This window comes from Maylandia zebra, linkage group LG5, assembly GCF_041146795.1.
Source record: "Maylandia zebra isolate NMK-2024a linkage group LG5, Mzebra_GT3a, whole genome shotgun sequence".
In the NCBI taxonomy this organism is placed as follows: Eukaryota; Metazoa; Chordata; class Actinopteri; order Cichliformes; family Cichlidae; genus Maylandia; species Maylandia zebra.
In genome coordinates, this window is record NC_135171.1 from 42,895,453 (window position 1) to 42,917,923 (window position 22,471).

General features: G+C 47.2%; 4 long non-coding RNA genes across 4 annotated transcripts; all 4 read right to left on the reverse strand.

Moving 5' to 3' along the window:
- Positions 1-11,310: 11,310 nt before the first annotated feature.
- On the reverse strand, positions 11,311-12,193 carry LOC143418773 (uncharacterized). Its single transcript, XR_013098789.1, has 2 exons — positions 11,993-12,193; positions 11,311-11,589 (listed from the first exon to the last, which is right to left on the reverse strand). It is a non-coding gene; the product is annotated as an uncharacterized LOC143418773 (long non-coding RNA).
- Positions 12,194-15,758: 3,565 nt separating this feature from the next.
- LOC143418774 (uncharacterized) lies at positions 15,759-16,770 on the reverse strand. The gene is made up of 2 exons (XR_013098790.1): positions 16,434-16,770; positions 15,759-16,037 (listed from the first exon to the last, which is right to left on the reverse strand). It is a non-coding gene; the product is annotated as an uncharacterized LOC143418774 (long non-coding RNA).
- Positions 16,771-18,479: 1,709 nt separating this feature from the next.
- LOC143418775 (uncharacterized) lies at positions 18,480-19,236 on the reverse strand. Its single transcript, XR_013098791.1, has 2 exons — positions 19,154-19,236; positions 18,480-18,758 (listed from the first exon to the last, which is right to left on the reverse strand). It is a non-coding gene; the product is annotated as an uncharacterized LOC143418775 (long non-coding RNA).
- A 2,121-nt stretch (positions 19,237-21,357) lies between these two features.
- LOC143418776 (uncharacterized) lies at positions 21,358-22,284 on the reverse strand. Its single transcript, XR_013098792.1, has 2 exons — positions 22,033-22,284; positions 21,358-21,636 (listed from the first exon to the last, which is right to left on the reverse strand). It is a non-coding gene; the product is annotated as an uncharacterized LOC143418776 (long non-coding RNA).
- Positions 22,285-22,471: the final 187 nt, after the last annotated feature.

Sequence of the window (22,471 nt, forward strand, 5' to 3'; positions counted from 1 at the left end):
TGCACTGTCCATCGTGGGGGCCGAGGGTTCTTGCCGGGAGGTGGAGACCCTGCCCGGTGGTTCCAAAAATTACCCATCTTGGGTTAAATAGCTAGTGGGCTGTCGCGACGTTTCGGCTTCAGTGTGCCTTCTTCAGACTAGCCCAGATAATTTGCTTTCTTCCTTTTATAGGTTTTTTTTCAGGTAAGTATTTTTCCCTTTATTTAGGTTTTTTTCAGGTAAGTATTTTTCCTTTTTCCCTTTCTTTATTTAGGTTTTTTCTCTTTCTCTCTGTTTTTAGGTTTTTTCATTTTTTCAAAGTTGAAGTAGACCCCCCCCTGGTTAGGGTTAGGGTCTTGAACCAGGCAGGGGCATCTCCCACCCCCACGAGGCACGGGCTGAGTTAGGAGTTGAAGAAAACAGGCCAACAATGAGCCTGACGTGCACTGTCCATCGTGGGGGCCGAGGGTTCTTGCCGGGAGGTGGAGACCCTGCCCGGTGGTTCCAAAAATTACCCATCTTGGGTTAAATAGCTAGTGGGCTGTCGCGACGTTTCGGCTTCAGTGTGCCTTCTTCAGACTAGCCCAGATAATTTGCTTTCTTCCTTTTATAGGTTTTTTTTCAGGTAAGTATTTTTCCCTTTATTTAGGTTTTTTTCAGGTAAGTATTTTTCCTTTTTCCCTTTCTTTATTTAGGTTTTTTCTCTTTCTCTCTGTTTTTAGGTTTTTTCATTTTTTCAAAGTTGAAGTAGACCCCCCCCTGGTTAGGGTTAGGGTCTTGAACCAGGCAGGGGCATCTCCCACCCCCACGAGGCACGGGCTGAGTTAGGAGTTGAAGAAAACAGGCCAACAATGAGCCTGACGTGCACTGTCCATCGTGGGGGCCGAGGGTTCTTGCCGGGAGGTGGAGACCCTGCCCGGTGGTTCCAAAAATTACCCATCTTGGGTTAAATAGCTAGTGGGCTGTCGCGACGTTTCGGCTTCAGTGTGCCTTCTTCAGACTAGCCCAGATAATTTGCTTTCTTCCTTTTATAGGTTTTTTTTCAGGTAAGTATTTTTCCCTTTATTTAGGTTTTTTTCAGGTAAGTATTTTTCCTTTTTCCCTTTCTTTATTTAGGTTTTTTCTCTTTCTCTCTGTTTTTAGGTTTTTTCATTTTTTCAAAGTTGAAGTAGACCCCCCCCTGGTTAGGGTTAGGGTCTTGAACCAGGCAGGGGCATCTCCCACCCCCACGAGGCACGGGCTGAGTTAGGAGTTGAAGAAAACAGGCCAACAATGAGCCTGACGTGCACTGTCCATCGTGGGGGCCGAGGGTTCTTGCCGGGAGGTGGAGACCCTGCCCGGTGGTTCCAAAAATTACCCATCTTGGGTTAAATAGCTAGTGGGCTGTCGCGACGTTTCGGCTTCAGTGTGCCTTCTTCAGACTAGCCCAGATAATTTGCTTTCTTCCTTTTATAGGTTTTTTTTCAGGTAAGTATTTTTCCCTTTATTTAGGTTTTTTTCAGGTAAGTATTTTTCCTTTTTCCCTTTCTTTATTTAGGTTTTTTCTCTTTCTCTCTGTTTTTAGGTTTTTTCATTTTTTCAAAGTTGAAGTAGACCCCCCCCTGGTTAGGGTTAGGGTCTTGAACCAGGCAGGGGCATCTCCCACCCCCACGAGGCACGGGCTGAGTTAGGAGTTGAAGAAAACAGGCCAACAATGAGCCTGACGTGCACTGTCCATCGTGGGGGCCGAGGGTTCTTGCCGGGAGGTGGAGACCCTGCCCGGTGGTTCCAAAAATTACCCATCTTGGGTTAAATAGCTAGTGGGCTGTCGCGACGTTTCGGCTTCAGTGTGCCTTCTTCAGACTAGCCCAGATAATTTGCTTTCTTCCTTTTATAGGTTTTTTTTCAGGTAAGTATTTTTCCCTTTATTTAGGTTTTTTTCAGGTAAGTATTTTTCCTTTTTCCCTTTCTTTATTTAGGTTTTTTCTCTTTCTCTCTGTTTTTAGGTTTTTTCATTTTTTCAAAGTTGAAGTAGACCCCCCCCTGGTTAGGGTTAGGGTCTTGAACCAGGCAGGGGCATCTCCCACCCCCACGAGGCACGGGCTGAGTTAGGAGTTGAAGAAAACAGGCCAACAATGAGCCTGACGTGCACTGTCCATCGTGGGGGCCGAGGGTTCTTGCCGGGAGGTGGAGACCCTGCCCGGTGGTTCCAAAAATTACCCATCTTGGGTTAAATAGCTAGTGGGCTGTCGCGACGTTTCGGCTTCAGTGTGCCTTCTTCAGACTAGCCCAGATAATTTGCTTTCTTCCTTTTATAGGTTTTTTTTCAGGTAAGTATTTTTCCCTTTATTTAGGTTTTTTTCAGGTAAGTATTTTTCCTTTTTCCCTTTCTTTATTTAGGTTTTTTCTCTTTCTCTCTGTTTTTAGGTTTTTTCATTTTTTCAAAGTTGAAGTAGACCCCCCCCTGGTTAGGGTTAGGGTCTTGAACCAGGCAGGGGCATCTCCCACCCCCACGAGGCACGGGCTGAGTTAGGAGTTGAAGAAAACAGGCCAACAATGAGCCTGACGTGCACTGTCCATCGTGGGGGCCGAGGGTTCTTGCCGGGAGGTGGAGACCCTGCCCGGTGGTTCCAAAAATTACCCATCTTGGGTTAAATAGCTAGTGGGCTGTCGCGACGTTTCGGCTTCAGTGTGCCTTCTTCAGACTAGCCCAGATAATTTGCTTTCTTCCTTTTATAGGTTTTTTTTCAGGTAAGTATTTTTCCCTTTATTTAGGTTTTTTTCAGGTAAGTATTTTTCCTTTTTCCCTTTCTTTATTTAGGTTTTTTCTCTTTCTCTCTGTTTTTAGGTTTTTTCATTTTTTCAAAGTTGAAGTAGACCCCCCCCTGGTTAGGGTTAGGGTCTTGAACCAGGCAGGGGCATCTCCCACCCCCACGAGGCACGGGCTGAGTTAGGAGTTGAAGAAAACAGGCCAACAATGAGCCTGACGTGCACTGTCCATCGTGGGGGCCGAGGGTTCTTGCCGGGAGGTGGAGACCCTGCCCGGTGGTTCCAAAAATTACCCATCTTGGGTTAAATAGCTAGTGGGCTGTCGCGACGTTTCGGCTTCAGTGTGCCTTCTTCAGACTAGCCCAGATAATTTGCTTTCTTCCTTTTATAGGTTTTTTTTCAGGTAAGTATTTTTCCCTTTATTTAGGTTTTTTTCAGGTAAGTATTTTTCCTTTTTCCCTTTCTTTATTTAGGTTTTTTCTCTTTCTCTCTGTTTTTAGGTTTTTTCATTTTTTCAAAGTTGAAGTAGACCCCCCCCTGGTTAGGGTTAGGGTCTTGAACCAGGCAGGGGCATCTCCCACCCCCACGAGGCACGGGCTGAGTTAGGAGTTGAGGAAAACAGGCCAACAATGAGCCTGGCGTGCACTGTCCATCGTGGGGGCCGAGGGTTCTTGCCGGGAGGTGGAGACCCTGCCCGGTGTTTCCAAAAATTACCCATGTCTTGGGTTAAATAGCTAGTGGGCTGTCGCGACGTTTCGGCTTCGTTGTGCCTTCTTCAGACTAGCCCAGATAATTTGCTTTCTTCCTTTTTATAGGATTTTTTCAGGTAAGTATTTTTTCCTTTATTTAGGTTTTTTTCAGGTAAGTATTTTTCCTTTTTCCCTTCTCTTTATTTAGGTTTTTTCTCTTTCTCTCTTTTTTTAGGTTTTTTCATTTTTTCTAAGTTGAATTAGACCCCCCCCTGGTTAGGGTTAGGGTCTTGAATCAGGCAGGGGCATCTCCCACCCCCACGAGGCACGGGCTGAGTTAGGAGTTGAGGAAAACAGGCCAACAATGAGCCTGGCGTGCACTGTCCATCGTGGGGGCCGAGGGTTCTTGCCGGGAGGTGGAGACCCTGCCCGGTGTTTCCAAAAATTACCCATGTCTTGGGTTAAATAGCTAGTGGGCTGTCGCGACGTTTCGGCTTCGTTGTGCCTTCTTCAGACTAGCCCAGATAATTTGCTTTCTTCCTTTTTATAGGATTTTTTCAGGTAAGTATTTTTTCCTTTATTTAGGTTTTTTTCAGGTAAGTATTTTTCCTTTTTCCCTTCTCTTTATTTAGGTTTTTTCTCTTTCTCTCTTTTTTTAGGTTTTTTCATTTTTTCTAAGTTGAATTAGACCCCCCCCTGGTTAGGGTTAGGGTCTTGAATCAGGCAGGGGCATCTCCCACCCCCACGAGGCACGGGCTGAGTTAGGAGTTGAGGAAAACAGGCCAACAATGAGCCTGGCGTGCACTGTCCATCGTGGGGGCCGAGGGTTCTTGCCGGGAGGTGGAGACCCTGCCCGGTGTTTCCAAAAATTACCCATGTCTTGGGTTAAATAGCTAGTGGGCTGTCGCGACGTTTCGGCTTCGTTGTGCCTTCTTCAGACTAGCCCAGATAATTTGCTTTCTTCCTTTTTATAGGATTTTTTCAGGTAAGTATTTTTTCCTTTATTTAGGTTTTTTTCAGGTAAGTATTTTTCCTTTTTCCCTTCTCTTTATTTAGGTTTTTTCTCTTTCTCTCTTTTTTTAGGTTTTTTCATTTTTTCTAAGTTGAATTAGACCCCCCCCTGGTTAGGGTTAGGGTCTTGAATCAGGCAGGGGCATCTCCCACCCCCACGAGGCACGGGCTGAGTTAGGAGTTGAGGAAAACAGGCCAACAATGAGCCTGGCGTGCACTGTCCATCGTGGGGGCCGAGGGTTCTTGCCGGGAGGTGGAGACCCTGCCCGGTGTTTCCAAAAATTACCCATGTCTTGGGTTAAATAGCTAGTGGGCTGTCGCGACGTTTCGGCTTCGTTGTGCCTTCTTCAGACTAGCCCAGATAATTTGCTTTCTTCCTTTTTATAGGATTTTTTCAGGTAAGTATTTTTTCCTTTATTTAGGTTTTTTTCAGGTAAGTATTTTTCCTTTTTCCCTTCTCTTTATTTAGGTTTTTTCTCTTTCTCTCTTTTTTTAGGTTTTTTCATTTTTTCTAAGTTGAATTAGACCCCCCCCTGGTTAGGGTTAGGGTCTTGAATCAGGCAGGGGCATCTCCCACCCCCACGAGGCACGGGCTGAGTTAGGAGTTGAGGAAAACAGGCCAACAATGAGCCTGGCGTGCACTGTCCATCGTGGGGGCCGAGGGTTCTTGCCGGGAGGTGGAGACCCTGCCCGGTGTTTCCAAAAATTACCCATGTCTTGGGTTAAATAGCTAGTGGGCTGTCGCGACGTTTCGGCTTCGTTGTGCCTTCTTCAGACTAGCCCAGATAATTTGCTTTCTTCCTTTTTATAGGATTTTTTCAGGTAAGTATTTTTTCCTTTATTTAGGTTTTTTTCAGGTAAGTATTTTTCCTTTTTCCCTTCTCTTTATTTAGGTTTTTTCTCTTTCTCTCTTTTTTTAGGTTTTTTCATTTTTTCTAAGTTGAATTAGACCCCCCCCTGGTTAGGGTTAGGGTCTTGAATCAGGCAGGGGCATCTCCCACCCCCACGAGGCACGGGCTGAGTTAGGAGTTGAGGAAAACAGGCCAACAATGAGCCTGGCGTGCACTGTCCATCGTGGGGGCCGAGGGTTCTTGCCGGGAGGTGGAGACCCTGCCCGGTGTTTCCAAAAATTACCCATGTCTTGGGTTAAATAGCTAGTGGGCTGTCGCGACGTTTCGGCTTCGTTGTGCCTTCTTCAGACTAGCCCAGATAATTTGCTTTCTTCCTTTTTATAGGATTTTTTCAGGTAAGTATTTTTTCCTTTATTTAGGTTTTTTTCAGGTAAGTATTTTTCCTTTTTCCCTTCTCTTTATTTAGGTTTTTTCTCTTTCTCTCTTTTTTTAGGTTTTTTCATTTTTTCTAAGTTGAATTAGACCCCCCCCTGGTTAGGGTTAGGGTCTTGAATCAGGCAGGGGCATCTCCCACCCCCACGAGGCACGGGCTGAGTTAGGAGTTGAGGAAAACAGGCCAACAATGAGCCTGGCGTGCACTGTCCATCGTGGGGGCCGAGGGTTCTTGCCGGGAGGTGGAGACCCTGCCCGGTGTTTCCAAAAATTACCCATGTCTTGGGTTAAATAGCTAGTGGGCTGTCGCGACGTTTCGGCTTCGTTGTGCCTTCTTCAGACTAGCCCAGATAATTTGCTTTCTTCCTTTTTATAGGATTTTTTCAGGTAAGTATTTTTTCCTTTATTTAGGTTTTTTTCAGGTAAGTATTTTTCCTTTTTCCCTTCTCTTTATTTAGGTTTTTTCTCTTTCTCTCTGTTTTTAGGTTTTTTCATTTTTTCTAAGTTGAATTAGACCCCCCCCTGGTTAGGGTTAGGGTCTTGAATCAGGCAGGGGCATCTCCCACCCCCACGAGGCACGGGCTGAGTTAGGAGTTGAGGAAAACAGGCCAACAATGAGCCTGGCGTGCACTGTCCATCGTGGGGGCCGAGGGTTCTTGCCGGGAGGTGGAGACCCTGCCCGGTGTTTCCAAAAATTACCCATGTCTTGGGTTAAATAGCTAGTGGGCTGTCGCGACGTTTCGGCTTCGTTGTGCCTTCTTCAGACTAGCCCAGATAATTTGCTTTCTTCCTTTTTATAGGATTTTTTCAGGTAAGTATTTTTTCCTTTATTTAGGTTTTTTTCAGGTAAGTATTTTTCCTTTTTCCCTTCTCTTTATTTAGGTTTTTTCTCTTTCTCTCTTTTTTTAGGTTTTTTCATTTTTTCTAAGTTGAATTAGACCCCCCCCTGGTTAGGGTTAGGGTCTTGAATCAGGCAGGGGCATCTCCCACCCCCACGAGGCACGGGCTGAGTTAGGAGTTGAGGAAAACAGGCCAACAATGAGCCTGGCGTGCACTGTCCATCGTGGGGGCCGAGGGTTCTTGCCGGGAGGTGGAGACCCTGCCCGGTGTTTCCAAAAATTACCCATGTCTTGGGTTAAATAGCTAGTGGGCTGTCGCGACGTTTCGGCTTCGTTGTGCCTTCTTCAGACTAGCCCAGATAATTTGCTTTCTTCCTTTTTATAGGATTTTTTCAGGTAAGTATTTTTTCCTTTATTTAGGTTTTTTTCAGGTAAGTATTTTTCCTTTTTCCCTTCTCTTTATTTAGGTTTTTTCTCTTTCTCTCTTTTTTTAGGTTTTTTCATTTTTTCTAAGTTGAATTAGACCCCCCCCTGGTTAGGGTTAGGGTCTTGAATCAGGCAGGGGCATCTCCCACCCCCACGAGGCACGGGCTGAGTTAGGAGTTGAGGAAAACAGGCCAACAATGAGCCTGGCGTGCACTGTCCATCGTGGGGGCCGAGGGTTCTTGCCGGGAGGTGGAGACCCTGCCCGGTGTTTCCAAAAATTACCCATGTCTTGGGTTAAATAGCTAGTGGGCTGTCGCGACGTTTCGGCTTCGTTGTGCCTTCTTCAGACTAGCCCAGATAATTTGCTTTCTTCCTTTTTATAGGATTTTTTCAGGTAAGTATTTTTTCCTTTATTTAGGTTTTTTTCAGGTAAGTATTTTTCCTTTTTCCCTTCTCTTTATTTAGGTTTTTTCTCTTTCTCTCTTTTTTTAGGTTTTTTCATTTTTTCTAAGTTGAATTAGACCCCCCCCTGGTTAGGGTTAGGGTCTTGAATCAGGCAGGGGCATCTCCCACCCCCACGAGGCACGGGCTGAGTTAGGAGTTGAGGAAAACAGGCCAACAATGAGCCTGGCGTGCACTGTCCATCGTGGGGGCCGAGGGTTCTTGCCGGGAGGTGGAGACCCTGCCCGGTGTTTCCAAAAATTACCCATGTCTTGGGTTAAATAGCTAGTGGGCTGTCGCGACGTTTCGGCTTCGTTGTGCCTTCTTCAGACTAGCCCAGATAATTTGCTTTCTTCCTTTTTATAGGATTTTTTCAGGTAAGTATTTTTTCCTTTATTTAGGTTTTTTTCAGGTAAGTATTTTTCCTTTTTCCCTTCTCTTTATTTAGGTTTTTTCTCTTTCTCTCTTTTTTTAGGTTTTTTCATTTTTTCTAAGTTGAATTAGACCCCCCCCTGGTTAGGGTTAGGGTCTTGAATCAGGCAGGGGCATCTCCCACCCCCACGAGGCACGGGCTGAGTTAGGAGTTGAGGAAAACAGGCCAACAATGAGCCTGGCGTGCACTGTCCATCGTGGGGGCCGAGGGTTCTTGCCGGGAGGTGGAGACCCTGCCCGGTGTTTCCAAAAATTACCCATGTCTTGGGTTAAATAGCTAGTGGGCTGTCGCGACGTTTCGGCTTCGTTGTGCCTTCTTCAGACTAGCCCAGATAATTTGCTTTCTTCCTTTTTATAGGATTTTTTCAGGTAAGTATTTTTTCCTTTATTTAGGTTTTTTTCAGGTAAGTATTTTTCCTTTTTCCCTTCTCTTTATTTAGGTTTTTTCTCTTTCTCTCTTTTTTTAGGTTTTTTCATTTTTTCTAAGTTGAATTAGACCCCCCCCTGGTTAGGGTTAGGGTCTTGAATCAGGCAGGGGCATCTCCCACCCCCACGAGGCACGGGCTGAGTTAGGAGTTGAGGAAAACAGGCCAACAATGAGCCTGGCGTGCACTGTCCATCGTGGGGGCCGAGGGTTCTTGCCGGGAGGTGGAGACCCTGCCCGGTGTTTCCAAAAATTACCCATGTCTTGGGTTAAATAGCTAGTGGGCTGTCGCGACGTTTCGGCTTCGTTGTGCCTTCTTCAGACTAGCCCAGATAATTTGCTTTCTTCCTTTTTATAGGATTTTTTCAGGTAAGTATTTTTTCCTTTATTTAGGTTTTTTTCAGGTAAGTATTTTTCCTTTTTCCCTTCTCTTTATTTAGGTTTTTTCTCTTTCTCTCTTTTTTTAGGTTTTTTCATTTTTTCTAAGTTGAATTAGACCCCCCCCTGGTTAGGGTTAGGGTCTTGAATCAGGCAGGGGCATCTCCCACCCCCACGAGGCACGGGCTGAGTTAGGAGTTGAGGAAAACAGGCCAACAATGAGCCTGGCGTGCACTGTCCATCGTGGGGGCCGAGGGTTCTTGCCGGGAGGTGGAGACCCTGCCCGGTGTTTCCAAAAATTACCCATGTCTTGGGTTAAATAGCTAGTGGGCTGTCGCGACGTTTCGGCTTCGTTGTGCCTTCTTCAGACTAGCCCAGATAATTTGCTTTCTTCCTTTTTATAGGATTTTTTCAGGTAAGTATTTTTTCCTTTATTTAGGTTTTTTTCAGGTAAGTATTTTTCCTTTTTCCCTTCTCTTTATTTAGGTTTTTTCTCTTTCTCTCTTTTTTTAGGTTTTTTCATTTTTTCTAAGTTGAATTAGACCCCCCCCTGGTTAGGGTTAGGGTCTTGAATCAGGCAGGGGCATCTCCCACCCCCACGAGGCACGGGCTGAGTTAGGAGTTGAGGAAAACAGGCCAACAATGAGCCTGGCGTGCACTGTCCATCGTGGGGGCCGAGGGTTCTTGCCGGGAGGTGGAGACCCTGCCCGGTGTTTCCAAAAATTACCCATGTCTTGGGTTAAATAGCTAGTGGGCTGTCGCGACGTTTCGGCTTCGTTGTGCCTTCTTCAGACTAGCCCAGATAATTTGCTTTCTTCCTTTTTATAGGATTTTTTCAGGTAAGTATTTTTTCCTTTATTTAGGTTTTTTTCAGGTAAGTATTTTTCCTTTTTCCCTTCTCTTTATTTAGGTTTTTTCTCTTTCTCTCTTTTTTTAGGTTTTAGGGGGTTAGGGGTTAGGGTTAGGGGGTTAGGGTTAGGGTTAGGGTTAGGGTTAGGTTAAGGGGATTTAGCCAGAGCTTGACGGAATAAAATGGAATAACTGGGAAAGTAAGTGTCGTAGAGGGATGAAAGTGGTGTCTACGTGGGGTGTTTCTGCCGCTCCGCACGCGCTGGTGAAGACCCCATGTCGATAGCACCAACGGTTCTGGACTTGGTGTAAATGGGTCCAAATTTGACGGAATAAAAAGGTCAAAGTGGCAGATAGGAGTGTCCGATCGGGCCGATTCCACCACCACTGTACTCAGCAGGCCCTGCCGGGTCGTTAGACACGCAGCATGGCAGGGATCGGTGACATAACATGTAGCAGTTTCCCTTCACAGAAGCGTCTGCAGCAGGTGGGTGGAGGAGGAGGCAGCAGAACCAGGCCTTTGGAGCACTGTGTCATCTCCTGGTCCTGATGCTTTGAATCTCCCTCTCTGTCTGTCTGTCTGTCACACACACACACACACACACACACACACACACAGAAGCTGGTCAAGTGCTGTGCAACTGGGATTGCACCTGTCGTCCACAGGAGGGCGCCTAGCTGGGAAGTCCAGTACATTCCATATTAAAGTTGTTGCAAGTGCATTTTTTGTGTAAAAGACAGACACACACACACACACACACACACACACAGTAAGGTCTGAAGTGCAAAATTTGAATTACATTCCTTTGTATCTCTCCCTCCCTCTCTCTCTCTCTCTCTCTCTGTCAACACACACACACACACACACACACACACACACACACACACACACACACACACACACACACACAGTAAGGTCTGAAGTGCAAAATTTGAATTACATTCCTTTGTATCTCTCCCTCTCTCTCTCTCTCTCTCTCTCTGTCTCTCTCTCTCTCTGTCAACACACACACACACACACACACACTCACACACACCAAAGCACACAGACAGAAGCTGGTCACAACTGCTGTGCAACTGGGATTGAACCAGGGGGGCTCCCTCTGCTGGCTCAATGCGGTACAAAGTGTCAGAAGCTGTTAGATATCTGCTTTTGACAATCAATTGCACCTGTCATCCACAGGAGGGCGCCTAGCCGGGAAGTCCAGTACATTCCATATTAAAGTTGTTGCAAGTGCATTTTTTGTGTAAAAGACAGACACACACACACACACACACACACACACACACACACACTGTAAGGTCTGAAGTGCAAAATTTGAATTACATTCCTTTGTATCTCTCCCTCTCTCTCTCTCTCTCTCTCTCTCTCTCTCTCTCTCTCTGTCAACACACACACACACACACACACACACACACACACACACACACACACACACTGTAAGGTCTGAAGTGCAAAATTTGAATTACATTCCTTTGTATCTCTCCCTCTCTCTCTCTCTCTCTCTCTGTCTCTCTCTCTCTGTCAACACACACACACACGCTCAATGGAGTATAAAATAAAGACCGGGGCAGTTCTCTCACTGGAGTCTCTTAGAGTGGAGGCTGCCCTTGCTAGCAAGAAGTTCTGTGTGTTTCTCTTCTCTGAGTCTTTACTGAAGAAGTGTTTTATAACATTTTCCTTAACAACTGACATGTGTTTTTTGTGTAAAAGAGAGAGAGACACACACACACACACACACACACACACACACACACACTCACACTCACACTCACACTCACACTCAGCAGCTCAGAGATGAGGGAAAAACAACAGAAATCAGGATAGATTTTAATGTCAGGAGATGCCCTGTGATGCTGGGGCCATTGTGTAAGATTGGAATGTGTACCAGTGGCTGGTGGGTGGTCCTTGAAGGTCCCGGGAGGAGGCGGCGAGGAGGCAGCGGGTGGCTGGGCTTGAGCTGTGGATCAGGGACGTCATTAATTCTGCCTGGTGCTGCGTGTGCCCTGTGCAGCTTGGATGTCTGCCGCTGACGCTCTGTGGTTCCTGTTCTGCTGATCTCCTGGTCCACACACGGCTTCAGGGTGCACTGTACAAGCGGAGAAGAAATGCATCATTGGTTACCAAAATAAAACAGTGTCTTTCTGCCTGTGTCATTCTGTTTGGTTTCTTTGAGCGTTTGTTTCTTAAATACACAGCAAGTGTCACTCTCTCTCTCTCTGTCTCACACACACACACACACACACACACACACACACACACACACACCAAAGCAAACACACCAAAGCGCACACACACACACACACACAGACACTGTGAGGTCTGCAGTTCAAAATTTGAATCTCAGAGCTTGGTTTTTTTGTCTCCCTCCAGTGGACAAATGCAGGTATGATTAGGGTTGCTTAGGTTAAGGGGATTTAGCCAGAGCTTGACGGAATAAAATGGAATAACTGGGAAAGTAAGTGTCGTAGAGGGATGAAAGTGGTGTCTACGTGGGGTGTTTCTGCCGCTCCGCACGCGCTGGTGAAGACCCCATGTCGATAGCACCAACGGTTCTGGACTTGGTGTAAATGGGTCCAAATTTGACGGAATAAAAAGGTCAAAGTGGCAGATAGGAGTGTCCGATCGGGCCGATTCCACCACCACTGTACTCAGCAGGCCCTGCCGGGTCGTTAGACACGCAGCATGGCAGGGATCGGTGACATAACATGTAGCAGTTTCCCTTCACAGAAGCGTCTGCAGCAGGTGGGTGGAGGAGGAGGCAGCAGAACCAGGCCTTTGGAGCACTGTGTCATCTCCTGGTCCTGATGCTTTGAATCTCCCTCTCTGTCTGTCTGTCTGTCACACACACACACACACACACACACAGAAGCTGGTCAAGTGCTGTGCAACTGGGATTGCACCTGTCGTCCACAGGAGGGCGCCTAGCTGGGAAGTCCAGTACATTCCATATTAAAGTTGTTGCAAGTGCATTTTTTGTGTAAAAGACAGACACACACACACACACACAGTAAGGTCTGAAGTGCAAAATTTGAATTACATTCCTTTGTATCTCTCCCTCTCTCTCTCTCTCTCTCTCTCTCTCTCTCTCTCTCTGTCAACACACACACACACACACACACACACACACACACAGTAAGGTCTGAAGTGCAAAATTTGAATTACATTCCTTTGTATCTCTCCCTCTCTCTCTCTCTCTCTCTCTGTCTCTCTCTCTCTCTGTCAACACACACACACACACACACACTCACACACACCAAAGCACACAGACAGAAGCTGGTCACAACTGCTGTGCAACTGGGATTGAACCAGGGGGGCTCCCTCTGCTGGCTCAATGCGGTACAAAGTGTCAGAAGCTGTTAGATATCTGCTTTTGACAATCAATTGCACCTGTCATCCACAGGAGGGCGCCTAGCCGGGAAGTCCAGTACATTCCATATTAAAGTTGTTGCAAGTGCATTTTTTGTGTAAAAGACAGACACACACACACACACACACACACACACACACACACACTGTAAGGTCTGAAGTGCAAAATTTGAATTACATTCCTTTGTATCTCTCCCTCTCTCTCTCTCTCTCTCTCTCTCTCTGTCTCTCTCTCTCTCTCTCTCTCTCTGTCAACACACACACACACACACACACACACACACACACACACACACACACACACACACACAGTAAGGTCTGAAGTGCAAAATTTGAATTACATTCCTTTGTATCTCTCCCTCTCTCTCTCTCTCTCTCTCTGTCTCTCTGTCAACACACACACACACACACACACACACACGCACACACACACGCTCAATGGAGTATAAAATAAAGACCGGGGCAGTTCTCTCACTGGAGTCTCTTAGAGTGGAGGCTGCCCTTGCTAGCAAGAAGTTCTGTGTGTTTCTCTTCTCTGAGTCTTTACTGAAGAAGTGTTAGGGTTAGGGTTAGGGGGTTAGGGTTAGGGTTAGGGTTAGGGGGTTAGGGTTAGGGTTAGGGGTAGGGTTAGGGGGTTAGGGTTAGGGTTAGGGGGTTAGGGTTAGGGGTTAGGGTTAGGGTTAGGGTTAGGGTTAGGGTTAGGGGGTTAGGGTTAGGGTTAGGGGTTAGGGGGGTTAGGGTTAGGGTTAGGTTAAGGGGATTTAGCCAGAGCTTGACGGAATAAAATGGAATAACTGGGAAAGTAAGTGTCGTAGAGGGATGAAAGTGGTGTCTACGTGGGGTGTTTCTGCCGCTCCGCACGCGCTGGTGAAGACCCCATGTCGATAGCACCAACGGTTCTGGACTTGGTGTAAATGGGTCCAAATTTGACGGAATAAAAAGGTCAAAGTGGCAGATAGGAGTGTCCGATCGGGCCGATTCCACCACCACTGTACTCAGCAGGCCCTGCCGGGTCGTTCGACACGCAGCATGGCAGGGATCGGTGACATAACATGTAGCAGTTTCCCTTCACAGAAGCGTCTGCAGCAGGTGGGTGGAGGAGGAGGCAGCAGAACCAGGCCTTTGGAGCACTGTGTCATCTCCTGGTCCTGATGCTTTGAATCTCCCTCTCTGTCTGTCTGTCTGTCTGTCTGTCTGTCACACACACACACACACACACACACACAGAAGCTGGTCAAGTGCTGTGCAACTGGGATTGCACCTGTCGTCCACAGGAGGGCGCCTAGCTGGGAAGTCCAGTACATTCCATATTAAAGTTGTTGCAAGTGCATTTTTTGTGTAAAAGACACACACACACACACACACACACACACACACACACTGTAAGGTCTGAAGTGCAAAATTTGAATTACATTCCTTTGTATCTCTCCCTCTCTCTCTCTCTCTCTCTCTCTCTCTCTGTCAACACACACACACACACACACACACACACACACACACACAGTAAGGTCTGAAGTGCAAAATTTGAATTACATTCCTTTGTATCTCTCTCTCTCTCTCTCTCTCTCTCTCTCTCTCTCTCTCTGTCTCTCTCTCTCTCTGTCAACACACACACACACACACTCACACACACCAAAGCACACAGACAGAAGCTGGTCACAACTGCTGTGCAGCTGGGATTGAACCAGGGGGGCTCCCTCTGCTGGCTCAATGCGGTACAAAGTGTCAGAAGCTGTTAGATATCTGCTTTTGACAATCAATTGCACCTGTCGTCCACAGGAGGGCGCCTAGCTGGGAAGTCCAGTACATTCCATATTAAAGTTGTTGCAAGTGCATTTTTTGTGTAAAAGACAGACACACACACACACACACACACACACACACACACACACTGTAAGGTCTGAAGTGCAAAATTTGAATTACATTCCTTTGTATCTCTCCCTCTCTCTCTCTCTCTCTGTCTCTCTCTCTCTCTGTCAACACACACACACACACACACACACACACACACACACACACAGTAAGGTCTGAAGTGCAAAATTTGAATTACATTCCTTTGTATCTCTCCCTCTCTCTCTCTCTCTCTCTCTCTCTCTGTCTCTCTCTCTCTCTCTCTCTCTCTCTCTGTCAACACACACACACACACACACACACACACACACACACACACACAGTAAGGTCTGAAGTGCAAAATTTGAATTACATTCCTTTGTATCTCTCCCTCTCTCTCTCTCTCTCTCTCTCTCTCTCTCTCTGTCTCTCTCTCTCTCTGTCAACACACACACACACACACACTCACACACACCAAAGCACACAGACAGAAGCTGGTCACAACTGCTGTGCAGCTGGGATTGAACCAGGGGGGCTCCCTCTGCTGGCTCAATGCGGTACAAAGTGTCAGAAGCTGTTAGATATCTGCTTTTGACAATCAATTGCACCTGTCGTCCACAGGAGGGCGCCTAGCTGGGAAGTCCAGTACATTCCATATTAAAGTTGTTGCAAGTGCATTTTTTGTGTAAAAGACACACACACACACACACACACACACACACACACACACACACACACACACACACACACACACTGTAAGGTCTGAAGTGCAAAATTTGAATTACATTCCTTTGTATCTCTCCCTCTCTCTCTCTCTCTCTCTCTCTCTCTCTCTCTCTGTCTCTCTCTCTCTCTCTCTGTCAACACACACACACACACACACACACTGTAAGGTCTGAAGTGCAAAATTTGAATTACATTCCTTTGTATCTCTCCCTCTCTCTCTCTCTCTCTCTCTCTGTCTCTCTCTCTCTCTCTCTGTCAACACACACACACACACACACACACACACACACACACACACACTCACACTCAGCAGCTCAGAGATGAGGGAAAAACAACAGAAATCAGGATAGATTTTAATGTCAGGAGATGCCCTGTGATGCTGGGGCCATTGTGTAAGATTGGAATGTGTACCAGTGGCTGGTGGGTGGTCCTTGAAGGTCCCGGGAGGAGGCGGCGAGGAGGCAGCGGGTGGCTGGGCTTGAGCTGTGGATCAGGGACGTCATTAATTCTGCCTGGTGCTGCGTGTGCCCTGTGCAGCTTGGATGTCTGCCGCTGACGCTCTGTGGTTCCTGTTCTGCTGATCTCCTGGTCCACACACGGCTTCAGGGTGCACTGTACAAGCGGAGAAGAAATGCATCATTGGTTACCAAAATAAAACAGTGTCTTTCTGCCTGTGTCATTCTGTTTGGTTTCTTTGAGCGTTTGTTTCTTAAATACACAGCAAGTGTCACTCTCTCTCTCTGTCACACACACACACACACACACACACACACACACACCAAAGCAAACACACCAAAGCGCACACACACACACACACACACACAGACACTGTGAGGTCTGCAGTTCAAAATTTGAATCTCAGAGCTTGGTGTTTTTGTCTCCCTCCAGTGGACAAATGCAGGTATGATTAGGGTTGCTTAGGGTTAAGGGGATTTAGCCAGAGCTTGACGGAATAAAATGGAATAACTGGGAAAGTAAGTGTCGTAGAGGGATGAAAGTGGTGTCTACGTGGGGTGTTTCTGCCGCTCCGCACGCGCTGGTGAAGACCCCATGTCGATAGCACCAACGGTTCTGGACTTGGTGTAAATGGGTCCAAATTTGACGGAATAAAAAGGTCAAAGTGGCAGATAGGAGTGTCCGATCGGGCCGATTCCACCACCACTGTACTCAGCAGGCCCTGCCGGGTCGTTCGACACGCAGCATGGCAGGGATCGGTGACATAACATGTAGCAGTTTCCCTTCACAGAAGCGTCTGCAGCAGGTGGGTGGAGGAGGAGGCAGCAGAACCAGGCCTTTGGAGCACTGTGTCATCTCCTGGTCCTGATGCTTTGAATCTCCCTCTCTGTCTGTCTGTCTGTCTGTCTGTCTGTCACACACACACACACACACACACACACAGAAGCTGGTCAAGTGCTGTGCAACTGGGATTGCACCTGTCGTCCACAGGAGGGCGCCTAGCTGGGAAGTCCAGTACATTCCATATTAAAGTTGTTGCAAGTGCATTTTTTGTGTAAAAGACACACACACACACACACACACACACACACACACACTGTAAGGTCTGAAGTGCAAAATTTGAATTACATTCCTTTGTATCTCTCCCTCTCTCTCTCTCTCTCTCTCTCTCTCTCTGTCAACACACACACACACACACACACACACACACACACACACAGTAAGGTCTGAAGTGCAAAATTTGAATTACATTCCTTTGTATCTCTCTCTCTCTCTCTCTCTCTCTCTCTCTCTCTCTCTCTGTCTCTCTCTCTCTCTGTCAACACACACACACACACACTCACACACACCAAAGCACACAGACAGAAGCTGGTCACAACTGCTGTGCAGCTGGGATTGAACCAGGGGGGCTCCCTCTGCTGGCTCAATGCGGTACAAAGTGTCAGAAGCTGTTAGATATCTGCTTTTGACAATCAATTGCACCTGTCGTCCACAGGAGGGCGCCTAGCTGGGAAGTCCAGTACATTCCATATTAAAGTTGTTGCAAGTGCATTTTTTGTGTAAAAGACAGACACACACACACACACACACACACACACACACACACACTGTAAGGTCTGAAGTGCAAAATTTGAATTACATTCCTTTGTATCTCTCCCTCTCTCTCTCTCTCTCTGTCTCTCTCTCTCTCTGTCAACACACACACACACACACACACACACACACACACACACACAGTAAGGTCTGAAGTGCAAAATTTGAATTACATTCCTTTGTATCTCTCCCTCTCTCTCTCTCTCTCTCTCTCTCTCTGTCTCTCTCTCTCTCTCTCTCTCTCTCTCTGTCAACACACACACACACACACACACACACACACACACACACACACAGTAAGGTCTGAAGTGCAAAATTTGAATTACATTCCTTTGTATCTCTCCTCTCTCTCTCTCTCTCTCTCTCTCTCTCTCTCTCTGTCTCTCTCTCTCTCTGTCAACACACACACACACACACACTCACACACACCAAAGCACACAGACAGAAGCTGGTCACAACTGCTGTGCAGCTGGGATTGAACCAGGGGGGCTCCCTCTGCTGGCTCAATGCGGTACAAAGTGTCAGAAGCTGTTAGATATCTGCTTTTGACAATCAATTGCACCTGTCGTCCACAGGAGGGCGCCTAGCTGGGAAGTCCAGTACATTCCATATTAAAGTTGTTGCAAGTGCATTTTTTGTGTAAAAGACACACACACACACACACACACACACACACACACACACACACACACACACACACACTGTAAGGTCTGAAGTGCAAAATTTGAATTACATTCCTTTGTATCTCTCCCTCTCTCTCTCTCTCTCTCTCTCTCTCTCTCTCTCTGTCTCTCTCTCTCTCTCTCTGTCAACACACACACACACACACACACACTGTAAGGTCTGAAGTGCAAAATTTGAATTACATTCCTTTGTATCTCTCCCTCTCTCTCTCTCTCTCTCTCTCTGTCTCTCTCTCTCTCTCTCTGTCAACACACACACACACACACACACACACACACACACACACACTCACACTCAGCAGCTCAGAGATGAGGGAAAAACAACAGAAATCAGGATAGATTTTAATGTCAGGAGATGCCCTGTGATGCTGGGGCCATTGTGTAAGATTGGAATGTGTACCAGTGGCTGGTGGGTGGTCCTTGAAGGTCCCGGGAGGAGGCGGCGAGGAGGCAGCGGGTGGCTGGGCTTGAGCTGTGGATCAGGGACGTCATTAATTCTGCCTGGTGCTGCGTGTGCCCTGTGCAGCTTGGATGTCTGCCGCTGACGCTCTGTGGTTCCTGTTCTGCTGATCTCCTGGTCCACACACGGCTTCAGGGTGCACTGTACAAGCGGAGAAGAAATGCATCATTGGTTACCAAAATAAAACAGTGTCTTTCTGCCTGTGTCATTCTGTTTGGTTTCTTTGAGCGTTTGTTTCTTAAATACACAGCAAGTGTCACTCTCTCTCTCTGTCACACACACACACACACACACACACACACACACACCAAAGCAAACACACCAAAGCGCACACACACACACACACACACACAGACACTGTGAGGTCTGCAGTTCAAAATTTGAATCTCAGAGCTTGGTGTTTTTGTCTCCCTCCAGTGGACAAATGCAGGTATGATTAGGGTTGCTTAGGTTAAGGGGATTTAGCCAGAGCTTGACGGAATAAAATGGAATAACTGGGAAAGTAAGTGTCGTAGAGGGATGAAAGTGGTGTCTACGTGGGGTGTTTCTGCCGCTCCGCACGCGCTGGTGAAGACCCCATGTCGATAGCACCAACGGTTCTGGACTTGGTGTAAATGGGTCCAAATTTGACGGAATAAAAAGGTCAAAGTGGCAGATAGGAGTGTCCGATCGGGCCGATTCCACCACCACTGTACTCAGCAGGCCCTGCCGGGTCGTTCGACACGCAGCATGGCAGGGATCGGTGACATAACATGTAGCAGTTTCCCTTCACAGAAGCGTCTGCAGCAGGTGGGTGGAGGAGGAGGCAGCAGAACCAGGCCTTTGGAGCACTGTGTCATCTCCTGGTCCTGATGCTTTGAATCTCCCTCTCTGTCTGTCTGTCTGTCTGTCTGTCTGTCACACACACACACACACACACACACACAGAAGCTGGTCAAGTGCTGTGCAACTGGGATTGCACCTGTCGTCCACAGGAGGGCGCCTAGCTGGGAAGTCCAGTACATTCCATATTAAAGTTGTTGCAAGTGCATTTTTTGTGTAAAAGACACACACACACACACACACACACACACACACACACTGTAAGGTCTGAAGTGCAAAATTTGAATTACATTCCTTTGTATCTCTCCCTCTCTCTCTCTCTCTCTCTCTCTCTCTCTGTCAACACACACACACACACACACACACACACACACACACACAGTAAGGTCTGAAGTGCAAAATTTGAATTACATTCCTTTGTATCTCTCTCTCTCTCTCTCTCTCTCTCTCTCTCTCTCTCTCTGTCTCTCTCTCTCTCTGTCAACACACACACACACACACTCACACACACCAAAGCACACAGACAGAAGCTGGTCACAACTGCTGTGCAGCTGGGATTGAACCAGGGGGGCTCCCTCTGCTGGCTCAATGCGGTACAAAGTGTCAGAAGCTGTTAGATATCTGCTTTTGACAATCAATTGCACCTGTCGTCCACAGGAGGGCGCCTAGCTGGGAAGTCCAGTACATTCCATATTAAAGTTGTTGCAAGTGCATTTTTTGTGTAAAAGACAGACACACACACACACACACACACACACACACACACACACTGTAAGGTCTGAAGTGCAAAATTTGAATTACATTCCTTTGTATCTCTCCCTCTCTCTCTCTCTCTCTGTCTCTCTCTCTCTCTGTCAACACACACACACACACACACACACACACACACACACACACAGTAAGGTCTGAAGTGCAAAATTTGAATTACATTCCTTTGTATCTCTCCCTCTCTCTCTCTCTCTCTCTCTCTCTCTGTCTCTCTCTCTCTCTCTCTCTCTCTCTCTGTCAACACACACACACACACACACACACACACACACACACACACACAGTAAGGTCTGAAGTGCAAAATTTGAATTACATTCCTTTGTATCTCTCCCTCTCTCTCTCTCTCTCTCTCTCTCTCTCTCTCTGTCTCTCTCTCTCTCTGTCAACACACACACACACACACACTCACACACACCAAAGCACACAGACAGAAGCTGGTCACAACTGCTGTGCAGCTGGGATTGAACCAGGGGGGCTCCCTCTGCTGGCTCAATGCGGTACAAAGTGTCAGAAGCTGTTAGATATCTGCTTTTGACAATCAATTGCACCTGTCGTCCACAGGAGGGCGCCTAGCTGGGAAGTCCAGTACATTCCATATTAAAGTTGTTGCAAGTGCATTTTTTGTGTAAAAGACACACACACACACACACACACACACACACACACACACACACACACACACACACACTGTAAGGTCTGAAGTGCAAAATTTGAATTACATTCCTTTGTATCTCTCCCTCTCTCTCTCTCTCTCTCTCTCTCTCTCTCTCTCTGTCTCTCTCTCTCTCTCTCTGTCAACACACACACACACACACACACACTGTAAGGTCTGAAGTGCAAAATTTGAATTACATTCCTTTGTATCTCTCCCTCTCTCTCTCTCTCTCTCTCTCTCTCTCTCTCTCTCTCTGTCTCTCTCTCTCTCTCTCTGTCAACACACACACACACACACACACACACACACACACACACACACACACACACTGTAAGGTCTGAAGTGCAAAATTTGAATTACATTCCTTTGTATCTCTCCCTCTCTCTCTCTCTCTCTCTCTCTGTCTCTCTCTCTCTCTCTCTGTCAACACACACACACACACACACACACACACACACACACTCACACTCAGCAGCTCAGAGATGAGGGAAAAACAACAGAAATCAGGATAGATTTTAATGTCAGGAGATGCCCTGTGATGCTGGGGCCATTGTGTAAGATTGGAATGTGTACCAGTGGCTGGTGGGTGGTCCTTGAAGGTCCCGGGAGGAGGCGGCGAGGAGGCAGCGGGTGGCTGGGCTTGAGCTGTGGATCAGGGACGTCATTAATTCTGCCTGGTGCTGCGTGTGCCCTGTGCAGCTTGGATGTCTGCCGCTGACGCTCTGTGGTTCCTGTTCTGCTGATCTCCTGGTCCACACACGGCTTCAGGGTGCACTGTACAAGCGGAGAAGAAATGCATCATTGGTTACCAAAATAAAACAGTGTCTTTCTGCCTGTGTCATTCTGTTTGGTTTCTTTGAGCGTTTGTTTCTTAAATACACAGCAAGTGTCACTCTCTCTCTCTGTCACACACACACACACACACACACACACACACACACCAAAGCAAACACACCAAAGCGCACACACACACACACACACACACAGACACTGTGAGGTCTGCAGTTCAAAATTTGAATCTCAGAGCTTGGTGTTTTTGTCTCCCTCCAGTGGACAAATGCAGGTATGATTAGGGTTGCTTAGGGTTAAGGGGATTTAGCCAGAGCTTGACGGAATAAAATGGAATAACTGGGAAAGTAAGTGTCGTAGAGGGATGAAAGTGGTGTCTACGTGGGGTGTTTCTGCCGCTCCGCACGCGCTGGTGAAGACCCCATGTCGATAGCACCAACGGTTCTGGACTTGGTGTAAATGGGTCCAAATTTGACGGAATAAAAAGGTCAAAGTGGCAGATAGGAGTGTCCGATCGGGCCGATTCCACCACCACTGTACTCAGCAGGCCCTGCCGGGTCGTTCGACACGCAGCATGGCAGGGATCGGTGACATAACATGTAGCAGTTTCCCTTCACAGAAGCGTCTGCAGCAGGTGGGTGGAGGAGGAGGCAGCAGAACCAGGCCTTTGGAGCACTGTGTCATCTCCTGGTCCTGATGCTTTGAATCTCCCTCTCTGTCTGTCTGTCTGTCTGTCTGTCTGTCACACACACACACACACACACACACACAGAAGCTGGTCAAGTGCTGTGCAACTGGGATTGCACCTGTCGTCCACAGG